Source organism: Poecilia formosa, unplaced genomic scaffold (assembly GCF_000485575.1).
Source record: "Poecilia formosa unplaced genomic scaffold, Poecilia_formosa-5.1.2 Scaffold41, whole genome shotgun sequence".
NCBI lineage: Eukaryota > Metazoa > Chordata > Actinopteri > Cyprinodontiformes > Poeciliidae > Poecilia > Poecilia formosa.
Genome location: NW_006799980.1, coordinates 1,235,024 through 1,248,472, shown reverse-complemented (window position 1 = coordinate 1,248,472; position 13,449 = coordinate 1,235,024). Strand labels below are relative to the sequence as shown.

The 13,449-nt window shown below is 39.8% G+C and overlaps 1 long non-coding RNA gene across 1 annotated transcript in view; it reads left to right on the top strand.

The window, feature by feature from the left end:
• Positions 1-9,716, top strand: part of LOC107836142 (uncharacterized) — a 25,977-nt gene extending 16,261 nt beyond the window's left edge. Inside the window, exon 3 of the long non-coding RNA XR_001661995.1 lies at positions 9,705-9,716. This is a non-coding gene — a long non-coding RNA (uncharacterized LOC107836142). The remainder of the gene's footprint in view (positions 1-9,704) is intronic.
• The last annotated feature ends 3,733 nt before the right edge of the window (positions 9,717-13,449 follow it).

Genomic DNA, 13,449 nt, shown 5'->3' with positions numbered 1-13,449 from the left:
CAGTAATCAAGGTGCTGCAGGTAATTGATATTGAGACCGCACATCACCGTTTCATCTGCTGAGAATAAACATTTGTTCTCTCGCAGACCAATGCTTCAGAGAGAGAACAAAGCGTCCCAAGCGACCCGCTCTCCTCTCGAACACGTGAGGAACACGATCTGACGTGACGTCCGTCCGCCATTTTCCTTTGTTGTAGCCGTAGCAGCCAAGTTGTCACGCGACTGAACTGATGTGTTAAAGACAGACATTTGGGAAATCCTTAACTTTTTTTTTTTTTTGTCACTCACACCTACAAACTCCAACATGTGTTCGCAGAGGTCAGACCTATAAACTGAGCAGTAGTTAGTAAATAGTGTTTATGTAGCTCAATATTCCTTGTTTTGTTATTGTTTTTTAACCCCCTTTACTTTAAAAACTTCTATTGGAATTTTTTTGGGGGAAAAATAATAGCTTGACATTATGTATGTATTGGGTGACGGTTGTTGGTTGAAAGCTTTTGTAATACGTACTTTTGGTTGTCTGCACTGGAGACATCATGTCAGACTGACATAAAGCTCAACAGACATTTAAACAGATACAATTGTTATTCACTCCCCTGTTTCCAGGTGGTCGTGCATTAAATGATTAATTTTATCAATAATTAATGGCTACGTTCTGCAGGGTACTCTTCACGCAGCGACTGCATAATTCTCCTTTCAGAATGTTATTTGCACAGTGTTGTTCTTGCCCATGTTGGCAATTTGGGTTATTCCCAGCTGAAGACTAAATTTGTAGGTACGACAAATGCTTTTTGGACGAAGAACTAAGACTGTAAATTTGGATTTTATTCGTATTTCTCTGCTATCCACTCAACAAACGAGATATTTGAAGAAATACTTGGACAATTCTGCAGAGTGTGAAAATCCCAGTAATTAGCTTAAGACTGTTGCAGTTAGCGTTAATTAATTGCTGGCATATTGCTTTTAAGCATTACTTTTGTAACTTTGGTCCACATACTAATACAAAGTTTTTATTTATACTTTTTTTAATTGTTTTTTTTTTCTGGATATGAAATCCATACATTTAGTTAAGATGAAGAACTGAACTGAATTGGGCTTATTTACGGCTCAGATGGGTTCCAGCACATCATGTCAGTTCACGTTGACTGCATTCGCAACCTTCATGTTGAGCTCACATGAACTGATTTTTTAAATTTTTTTATTTCTCTTCCATTGGAAGCAGAACCTCTAATGAAATGCAATTTTTAAGAAATGCTTTTGTCAATTTGAAGGTTTTGCAGATTAGACAAAAAAATAAATGAATAAAAGTGACCCGATGAGGACGTTGTGCTTAAACTTTTAAATTGATAACTTTGGACCGTGACTGCATGCCCACATGAGAAGATTTATTGCATTTGGAGTTCGGTTTATGTACAGAGAGAAAAGCCATTCGGCACTATTTCAGTGTGACTGTCTGCTACTATATTGGATTTGCCCAAGAATCCCCAGTGATCGAGTCCAGCTCACCAGCCAGACCGTAATAGGCTCTGCACATCAAGGCATTTCCTTTTTCCCCTCACTCTCATCCTTCCGTCCTGCCTTTGCCTGCCACCCATTAACCAACACAGACCACACAATAGAACTCAATCACATCTGGCAATTTAAATTTCCTCCATTTTCTATTTCCCTTGTGCTTCAAAACACCTCTCGAATAAATAGTGCTTCCGCTGCATCCAGATTATCCGTGGGCGTGTGTGTGGTTGTGTGTGTGTCGTTATTTATGTGCAGCTATGTTTGAATGTTATTCTGAGCAGAATAGAAAAAAAAATGGAGTACAGCAGCTCACTCGTTACGCACTTTCTAAAGCGTAGAATAGTGAAATTCTAGGAATATTGCATTTGGAAAAAATTAAAGCTTACATATGCATTGCTGGTGACGGTAATCGTCGTAAGCATAAAGAGAGAACACGTTTTGTAACTGACACAGCCTGTCAGTTACAAAAGCCGTTGTCAGCATTATTTCCCTTTGAGTTGACTTTGCATGCTGCCCTCTTCTCATTACTTCATAATTCTGTGACTAAGATTTCTTCATGACAAAAGGGGCAGCGGAGGTTAGCTAGCCATTAAAGGGCTTCTGAGGGACCCGCTATCAACAAAAAAGTTTGAGCTGCACTTGAAAATCTTTTCTCTCTAACAAGCAGAAAATATTGTAAAAACAGAGAAGTGTTGCGTTGATAACAGAATTTTACTTAGTCCTATTGTCTATTGTATTGTCTATTATGGCAATTTATGATGTTGCATGTTTGGAGCCAGTTGAGTGTCCACAGCAGAAACTTTTTTCCAGGAACTGCAATTTCCAGAGATCATTCTTGTAGCTTTGGTTTTTTTCCCCAGTAAATGATCTAGAGCCAATGTAAAAAAAAAAAAAAAAAAAAAACCTTCTGGATCTATCTTAAAGTCTGGACATCTGTGGTAGAAGAGTTGCTTACATTTTTTTTTCCTCTTCTATTTTGTTACCACAAAAAGGAAAATAAATGAACACAAAGAAAGACATCAACTGTAGTGTTTTTTTTTTTTTTTGTACAGAAGAAATAGTCGTTTTAATCACATATGAGCACATACTCATGTACACCACGTGCTAAATAAATGCAGAATATCACTATATGGTCGATATCAAAGTATGAATTTTAAAACGCACCCTCAACAAAATATATGGCCAGATTCTATTATGAGTTTTATTAATAATCCAGTGGACTGTGAGTCATCCCATTTATGAGTGCTTGTGTTTTCTACAAAAATCCAATTACCTGTATTCACAGATCTAATTTATATTAATGGTAGTCTGTGCAAACGATCCTGTCGGACTTTTAATGACTAGTTTTGGGTCATTTTCATTCTCAGCAGGTCCTGAAATATGTGCTGCTCGAACGGACAAAAGCATTCAAGGGAGGGGAGGTGTTGCTTCATGCAGCTGTGCTTTGAATTCTATAAAACTGAAACGTCGAGCCCGGTGATTTAACAATTTTCTTCTCAACATGGCGTTCTTTTACGGTCTGTAATAAAGTGATTATCCCCCTTAACCACATTTGTATGTTTTTCTCTAATAAAGTTTGTTTCAGATGTAGTTGAAGTCTAAAAAGTTGCCGGAACTGTTCCCCTCCCTCGTATGATGGCGTAGTCAAAACCTGGTGTAAATATGAGGAAATAAAAAGAGTTTGTGGAGCGTCGAGTCCTGTCATGTGATTTAGTGTTACTTTTGATGCACTCCTGTTATCTGGTGAACAAACAGTTTAGAGTTTGTCATTTTCTTTCTTTCTTTTGTGTTTAGCATTTTAAACCTTGTATATTAAGTCTCATGTAGTTGTAAGTCAGTCTAGAAACAGGCTTTGCAAATTTGCATAGGCTATAAATGTGGAAATGTTTGTATAAAAGTGTTTAGAAATCTGAAATGAAAGCTGAACAAGTCAAAGCAGCTCTGTTTGGACAAAAACTCCTAGTAGGCAAGCGGTAGTAAATCTAATCTCTTTTTCTATTTTTGGTGGTGCTTTGAGAATGTATCAGATGTATACCGGTCCTCTTTTCAGTCTACCGTCTGTTAATCGATTGTGTTTTTCCCCTGTAAACGTACGTATATATATCACACGGTTATCCTTCTGTCCGTTGATTAATCAGCCCTGCGGAGCAGCTGGGGAGAGGCAGCGTTCGGCGATAAAATCCCCTCAGGTGGAACTCTGTCAACACCTGCCATCATCCGAGAGCATCGCGGGGACGACAGCACGTCTGCCGTCTGGTGCGCCCGGGCAGCCGGGAGCCAAGGACGGGTCGAGTTTGTTCACGTTTTGGGTTCGACAAATCTCTGGGTCGTGTCTATGAGAGACGAAACTTCTCCCTGAAAACAGATGCTGAGCTGCCTTCCTCTCCCCAACAGGCCTGTCCCCTTTTATTTATTTTTTTGTCAAAATCAGTCATTTCTGCCGGACGACGCCTTTTCTCAGCTCGCCAGCATCCCTCATCTTCCTCAATCATCCATCTGAAGAGCGAGTCATTTCCTGCCTTCTTCCTCTCGTGACAGCCCGCTCTTGTCCCTCTCCTTCAATAAATGATGGTCCACGTCTGCCGCCCAATAGACACCAACAGCTGCATATATATGGATCCAAATGAGGCTGAGGCGAGCTTTTTATAGCTCTTTATGATATATTAATATTTATGCCCCGCCAGCCAAGATAACGATAGTGTTTGAATTTAGCGCTCGCAATTAGCGAGTTCCAGCTGCCACTCTTGGGGAGTTTTGAGCAAACGGGCTGTGCATAATACGCAAGACGCGCCGAGGGTGTTTGTGTGTGCGTACGTGGCCAAGTGCTCAGATGAGAGAGCATCAAGAAGGGAGGTTAAATGTTCCATTTAAATGTTATGTCACGAACTAAAGGGCAGATTGAATCAATCTTGTTGAAACCCAATTAGGACATCCCGCAATAAACATGACGCTACCTCTCGCACACGCACACAACGGAGGTAATGACTCCGAGCAGAACAGCAATGGGGTTTATGATTGCCCCATTAACATTAGCTTATAAGGAAGCAGCAGACTGAAGATTGAGACGATGTGGACGCAGCTGTAATCGTCATTTTCTGTTCAGGATTGATCGCGTCTGCCTTCGCCTCCTAGCCCACCTTTCTGCTGATATCCACAGGAAATTTATGCTGAAATTGAATAAACTGCAGATGTGTATTCCACCGTCAACGGAGCGGAACATGCTCGATGGTAGGCAAGTCCTCGTTTGGGAAGCGTGTGTGTGTGTGTGTGTGTGTGTGTGTGTAGGAGGCCAAGAAAAGGACAGCAATGCATGTCGCAGATTTTAAAAAGAGGTGTTCAGACTAGCGGACCTTAGTGTACCAAACTCTTGTGAACAAGAGAGTTTCGAAGAAAAATAAATACATTTTCGGTAGGTAAGGATCTCAACTGCCCATTAATAGTTAAAACCCACAAATTCTTGAGACCCCTTCTAAAAACACTTAAAACTGCCTATTTTAATAGTTCGAACACCAAGTATATCTTAATATGCATTTTTAAAATGTATGTTATGTCTCTATTTAACCAAGACAATAACTCGCCGTGATTAAAAACCTCTTTTCCATAAGACAGCGGCATGAAACATACTACAAATCCAAAATACAAGAGTAGAAAATGCAGAACCCAGAGAGCTTTACAAAGGAGCCAAAGTGACGGAGGTTGGGAGCTAGAAGTCAAGTTGTGATGCTCCCGACTCAACAAGTGAGGCAGCTACAGACTCACGTTGGTTCACCTGTGTAGAAGGAAGCCATCTTTACAAATGGACGAAGCGATGTAGCGATGATGCATGTTTGCGTGATCAGACAGCTGCAGGACTTATCATAAAGGAGACACAGGACTAGTTTCTGATGATGAGAGTAAGAAGGAGACATATTTAAATTTGAAGCATTTCCTTAGGGAAAAACAGGAGTGCTGCAAAGTTCGTCTGCCATCATCGTTAATAATAATGCAGATTTTATGCGAATCACTGACGGTCATGTTGCGTGACGCCTCCTCTCCTTCCCACAACGCTGACTAAATTCTTGAAAGCTTAAAAATGGCGTGGTAAAACACCATTCCCATTAGGGATATATGAAAGGCCAGAGGGATCTCTGATGCATTTTGTCTTTGTGGTTTTATGATGAAAACTGTTTAAGAGCTTTTCTCATTAACTTGGATAAGCAGAAGGCAGCGGATAAATGGTTGAGCTGGATTTTAACAGTTTCAACTATTTTTTTTTCACAGACTGCTGTCTGTGTAACAAAACTGTTCTGTTTTACTTTTTCCTATCAGGTTAGGAAAGATGAACACAAACAATAATGTCTTATACTTCATTTTTGCACTCTCTTGAATACATTAAATTACCATTGTGTCCACTTTCCACCGACAATCTAAACAGAGCCAGTCAGCAACACATGTAGCAGCTCCACACATCCACTGGTTGCCTGGTAACTGGTCTCAGCCAAGACATAGTTCAGCACACAACATACGTGACAAGAGTTTGATTTGAAAACTAATTGATTCTGCCTTTGTCACAATGAGCTTAAGAAATTGAAATGTGTTTAGAATTGATCATATTTGTGTTTTACCAAATAAAAATGTTTTTTTAGTTATCCAAGTATTCAGCTCATGTATGTGATAATGATGATGGTTCGGTGTAGTGCAGGTGGAGGGATATGTTGACTGACAGTGTGTCAACATACCTCATTTATTACAAAAAGCTGTCTAAATAAAAAGCTAAGACCTAAAATCAGTTTAAAGATGATGAAGCAACAGTAAAGAATAGCTTACAAAACTGGAATGATAAAGTGAGGGGAGTTTTTTGTTTTGTTTTTTTAACCAATAATTTGAGGTTAATCTGATACAACTACTTAAAAAATATCACCAAGAGGTTTAAATGTAAAATAAATCGGCTACAAATTCAGTTTTGCATGAGTGCACAACTTTAAGCTAATGCATGGTTAAAATCCCTTTTATATAAAAATAATGTAATTGAGCTCTCAGTCAAATTAATCCATTAATTTTGACATAAAGCCTAGTTTGAGTTGGAAAACAGTAATCCCAGAGCATGATACTGCCACCACCATGATGTACTATGGGTATGGACTTCTGGTCGGTCTGGTATTGTGGGCGAAAAGCTTCTGGTTTCATTTCATTTCAATTCAATTGAAAAATACTTTATTTATTCCAAAAGGAAATGAGATTTTGAAAGTCATATCATCCAAGTCTCTCCAGGGTCCCTGTGGGTGAAATCTATTGGACCATAAATTATTCTCCAAGTCGGCCAAATTTTAAAAACTGACTTAAAGGTGGCTTTGAAAGCGGTTAAAATGTATGCATTCACACATACGCAGCTAAATTCCTGCAGATTGGACCAGATTTACATAAATCCAGTAATTATACATTACAGTCACCGAAACGCTGTTTTCATATGTTCAGCGATCGGGACTGAATGGTCTCAGGCAAACCCCCAAACGGTGGAGTGGGAAGGTCTCCAGTTTTAAAAGCATTTCCTGTTTCATTGTATTTCTACTTCCTTTGAAAATTATGGCACATATCCTCTGTGCTACCATCAATAAATCTTTGAAGATCAACTTCAATCTTGAAGCGGCCAAGTTGGCATTCAGATGCACGGACTTTTGAACAAGAGGTTGCTGCTGCAGCAATAGTCTTAAACGTTTTAAGTGGGAGGGGAAAAAACAGCTGATGAATAATAAAATTATAGTAGCATAATAAATCCATCAAAAGAAAAAACACCGTAATAGCTGGCGGGAAGAATAATTTTGTGTTTCGTTGCTAAAGCGTATTAGTTATTAATGGCGCTGCTCATTAAGGTACTTCCAAATAACACCCAACAAAGGCTGCTTTTTGTATTTGTATAGCTTGGGGTGTGTTTTAAAAAGCATCATGGTGTAATGTAAAGCATTAAAGCCATGAACTCTTTATTTGATCAAGTGAAGCCTTTTTTGTCAAATATAAAGAGTTGTAACTGAATGACGTTCTGACAATCTAAACTGTACCTTCTGGACATTCTGCGTGCCAATTTTCATCCTTCATGAGAAGATTTGTAAAGATTGATAATTATATTGCTCAAAAGTATTTTTTTCCGCCTTGTTTTGCTTGCACGATTTTGTAACATGGTCTTTTCAAGCGTTTAGTTTGGACACTTTACACGCAGACAACACAGAAAAGCACTTTACAATTTGTTCCCATTTCTTTGGTCGCATTTCTTAAGCTACAAGTTTAGTTTATGTGCTTGGATGATTCATAGGTCAGTCAGTGTAACATGTCCCGATATAAAAAATGAATAAATGGAGGGGAGAAAAAAAAACAAAACTGGTTTCACCTGAAAATTTTAAGGTGAAAGAACTGGACCGAGGAAAGTAAGGCTGTCAGACATGTAAGGAAAAGGTTTCAAAGCACTTCTGAAAGCAACGAGGAAGGCTTTGCTCAAAGTTGCTTTTAAACATGACAAAAGTCTGGTCTCCGGTACATGGAGTACAAAAAAAAGTTGTCACGGGATGTGGGGATGGATGGATCTAAAAGCAGCACTGACAGGCAGGAGGTAACAAGTGAAGAACGCCTCAATAATTTAACATGAACGGGGAAGAAACAAATCTAACAGCACCTAAAAGGCAAGACGGGCTGGAGACAAGCGAGAGACTCCGTACCAAGATTGGTATCACAACAGAGGGAAACCAGACTGAATAAACGCTGAGGAGAGTAATAAATGTGATGGGGAGTGGAAATTGGCAAACAAAAGTCAGATTTGTTGAAGCCATGACTAAAAATCAGTGATATATCCCAGATAGAGGAAAAAGTCCCACAAGAAAAGCTAAGTTAGAAACACACACAAACTCAGTGTTGAAGTAGTTCTGGTTTAGCTTGAGTATAATTTCTGCCTAGTGTCTACTCTACCCACCTCTGGCTAGAGGCAGAGGGCAGCACACCAGTAAATTGTAAGGTACTGCTTTTTGCCCAAGAGATGTAAAAGGAGAGACAAACGTTCACTGGGATTCTGATCCTGCATCCCAACTGATTCATTTTGCTCAGCTTTCTAAATTTCTTCTAGATTTGTTAGTCTTCAGATATCCTGCATTTCATTTCTTTTGCGTTTAAGGCCACCAACACCAATACTTTGAGACGTGTGCGATGACACGAGCTTGATCTCTAAAAGGACTGAGCAGTTTGGAGGGCAGGTGAAGGTGTTTGCAGCCCTTTCCAGCAGCATTAGAAGCACCCTCCATTTTTGGCACCCCTGGTAAAGAAGTGCGAAGAGCCTTTAGCCCCCCGCCCCCCCGCAATCGTAGCGCGACGCTCAGGAGGAGCACGGCAACTGTCACGGTCAGACAAATAGGAAGTTGGGGTTTGTCAGACTATCAGTTTCCGAAACCACACAATTTCACCCCACACACAAACTTGAGGGGTCCAAGTGACCCCATCTCTTAAGATAAATAGTATAGTAAATAACCCTTCACTTCAGTAACATCCTGCAACAGAGCTAACATTAGGAAACAAATGACTTCAACAAAATTACCCCAACGAATTCAACAAAACAATCCAATACAGCACAGAGGCTAATTTCTCTTAGCAACTGTTTAACATGGGAATAACAAGCGAACATCCCATTTACATTAGACAGCTACTAAATCAAGACTGACACTCTTTAATATAATTTTAACTTGTTTTTGTAGATCAACCCTGGAATATGTGCAACACTGACAAAACAGTACTGAAAGCGATGAAATTACAAAGTACAGATGATCGTCTTAGGTCGAGCCTTCTCTTACGTAAAAACACAAACGACAACGTTCTACGTTTGGTCAGTGCTTTAAAAATGTGTTGGTGAATGCTGGATAAATCCCAGAAATACCTGAAAATAGTATGACCCTCGACTATAGGCCACCGAAGACATCCAATCAGCCATTGCAGGAGGATGGACTCAGCTGGTTGTGTCCAGCAGCTCATTAGTGAATATATCAAGTAATCCTTCCTGACAGGTCGGACATGTCTAACCACACTACAGCGTAGCATTATTCCAGACATTTCTCAGGCAGTCAGGCACAGCAAAGAGCCACGGGAGCCTCTGAAAGCCATGAATATTTTACGAAAACATGCCTCCAGCTCTTGAATTATCTACTTGGGCTTTAAAATGCATTTGGAAAGTACTTATAACAGTGTCAGGGTAATCTGTCAGCAAGGAAACCCTTCCTAATAAATGTCTACTACAGTGCAATATAAAAAAGGTACAAACATGCTGTTGCATATTCAAGGCTAAACTCAAACACTTCAATACAAACTTCTTAAATTTTGCCGTTTAAATCCTTCTGATTAGCGTGCTTGAAAGAAGCACAATGTCTCCCCAGTGATGAAGAGGAAGTACAATTTCCACACAGCAAACAATCTGAAACATGGATCACTGATTAGACTTGACACAGCTTGAGGTTTGTCAACCTTCGTCAGATCCCCAGTCTATCGGCACAAAGTACCAATTAACACCATGCAATAGTGCATGTTGTCAAAAAAACAATGTGTTGAATTATATTTCTGTACAATGAAAATAATAACTCGGTCTGATATCCACCTTTTTTTCATATTTAACTATTTTCCTACGTATTAACCCTTTCATGCATAGTGGTCACTACAGTGGACAGCTGTCTAAAAGCCTTTTTCTTTTGCTTCTTGTGGATTTGTGTGTTATAAATGCATACAGACCACTGAAGTGGACACTAATGCTTCATAAAATACACTATCAACTGCTGGCCATCAGCTGCAAATGCAAGAAATTATTTTTGTTAAATCCAATATGGCCGACAGACAACAACAACAACAACAAAAAAAAAGCGTGGCAACCGACTCGGTCCCTCCTTCTACTGTAGGTAAAAAAATTTATATTGTGACATCAGATAACCCCTAAAGGACAGTACTACTGGTGTATTTTTCAAATAACTTTGTATTTGGAGAAAATTACAATTGATCACCTAAAAAAAAAATTCCTACCTGTTTTTCCACAAAGGATCATAATTCATGCATGAAAGGGTTAATTTATGTTGCGCACTGAAGAGGCTCAACTATGTAATTTATTTCTGAGTGCTTTCTTCTATTTTTCACTGCAGATAATTTGTTATGACAATAAGTCTCTCATAAGTGGAAGATTGCTATTGTCCAAATGTTTATTAAAGTTCCCCAGTAATGTTACATTTGGGGAGAGTGGAAAGACAATCGAGTAAGAATGCAAAATCATTTACACAGTAACTGTGGCTTCGGGAGGCGGTGAGGCAGCGATGACGGAGGAGTTTACATACTAAACGTGGTGTTTAATTGAAGGTAGCGTACAGATACGAGAACAACTTTCCAGTTCCCACAGCGAACTATCGCGAGACCCCCAACTCGACCCGACCTCTGTGACTGACGCACGTAAAAATACGTTAGTGGAGCGGAGACGTTGCTCGTGAGTGAGTGTACATTAAACATGCAAACTACCATTTACAACAGTGCTAAGCAGGTGTTGTGAAAACAGTGCTCAAAATCATTTAAAGAAAGGAATTCATAACTATTTACAAATGACTAAAATTATTTTGCTCACTGTATTAGAAAGTGAAAAGAGCCTCAAGGCTTCGGCTCCCTCCATCGTTCGAACAAACCGCTCCCTGAGGCTGAAATTGGTGAGCTGAGGAGAACATGAAAAGATAAAACAGATTCTTATATTTGGACCTAACATAATGCTACAACGGCTTCCGACATCCAATGGCACCAACGTCAGCATATTAGTTGCACTCTCCATTCGTATGCCGAGACAGGAGCTGGTGATGGAAGGAAAACAGAAAAGGAGTTACTTTTTAGCTTCAGCATTAGATTTAGAGGGTTTCATTCATCACTTGGAAAGAGAAGAACATTAACTCCATCACCTGTGGCAAGAGGAAAGAAAGCTATTGATGGGTGCGTTTTATTCACTCAGTCAATATGGCCTCAGAAGCCACAGATAAAATGGCTGCCGGTCTGACACTGACTTATGAGCTTATGAAATTGAATGAAATTCACAATGCAAGACTTCAAAATTTGCAAAGAAAGGGAAAGCCAACAGTTACAGTGATCAAGAACAAACCCAAACAACTGATAAGGAAAAAACGCACCGATGAAGCGCAGCAGCACAGCAAACAGTCGGAGCAGGATGGGCAGTGGGAAACGCTGGAGATTTCATTCTCATTTGCTAATTGAGGACACAATGTAAATCATTCCTGGAGTCAGTGGAATAAACGGGCCTTTTAAAAATCAATGAAGGTTCCAAAGCGCCTTCTTAGGTATTTTAGAGTGAATCAGCATCTCTTAGATCTCATCCAGGGCTTCGGTTTGCCTCGAGGCCTGTAAGATTTAAATGCTTTAGCTGTGTTAGAGGTTAACAACATATTTGTATAAGAAGAGGGTCTTGGGGATTGAGCTTGTGTTGAAAATCTCACCGTTTGCAAGTTTAGGATAGCTGTACAAGTCGGATGAAGAGTGAGAAAATAACACGGAAATGTTTAAAGAGCAGTTTATGCGTTGGAGATGTCTTACACCGGATGCAGACTCCAGTCACCCTGTGAGCGTGAACAGGATTAGGTGAGATTTCCGAAACAGTCACCATTCTGTAGCTCAAAAGAGTTCATTTCTTATTTAATTGTATACCATCCTAACTAATATGCAACCTTTCGCTTCTTACCACTCCAAATCAGTGCGTCACGGATACATCTGGTCATAAAGGCACTGCTTAAAACAATACTACTGTCGTCTCAAAACGGAAAACTGATTTTACTCACTAAACAGAAGACAAACAAAAATGTTAATTCACACCGATAAAAAACCCCCACCATTATTAAAAACATGCGACAATGTTGATTTAAATGTTAAAATAGCAGCTGGTCAGCAAAGTAAACAATACGAGTCTGGTATTCACAGTCTCATTTGGCATAGCTAAAAAAAAGCATGAGCTTCATTATATTTACAAAAGAGTAGGAGGACAATGAAACACACAACACATCTAAAAATAGAGTGAAAACACGAAAACTCAGAATTGGTGTAGAGCTGCTGAAACAGGTGCCGGGTGGCGGCATTGTCTAGGTACGATCCCGTTAAATAAACGGGACTAGTTAAGAGAGCTACGGGCGAATCTGAAAACAAGGAGGCAAAAATAAATCTTGAGGAAAACAAAAATCACGCAGGTGTGTAGATGTGCATAGGTGTAGGCGATCACAGTAAAGCAGATTTCCCTTAATAACCATCTTCGAGATGTACAGCGGCTGAAACTGGAGTTGACCGGCCTTCAAGTGTCACCAACTGCGTTAGCTTGCAGTAAAAGGGCGCAAAAGCCATCTCACAAATAATACAGCAAGACAAGCACAAGATACGCCGGCTATCAAGACACATTACCGTCCTACAAACTCCACAGCCAGCACCATACTCAGCTTTTAATCTGGAGTGATAGAGTGAGAATAAATTAAGCTTCTGTCGACCCCAATTTAATTAGCAGGACGCTATTAAAAAAAATTGCTGCAAACCCTGTCAGTCTTGTCAAATCTTGCAGCGTCTAAGAAAGCTTCGTCCTCTCGATCTTTGAAAGAGTCGATGCAAAATCTTGATCTAATGTTGTAGTCAGACTTTCCTCTGTGATATTGTGCCAGAAATAAATAAAAAAAGGCAGGAGGAGAAGCCTTAACGAGAGAGTGGGAGGAAGGCAGCTGAGATCATTTAATTATTGTCCCTCATACATCCACTTATCATGCCACAGCACAACTAGCCTTAATGGCTTGGCGGTGCTGGGCAGGATATTATTTCATACATGGGGGAATTAAATGAATGCATGGCAGGGTTCGGTCTCCTAGAGAAAAATAATGGGAATCCTAGCAGCCTCAAATATTGGATTTGTTAATGAATGAAAGCAGTTAAT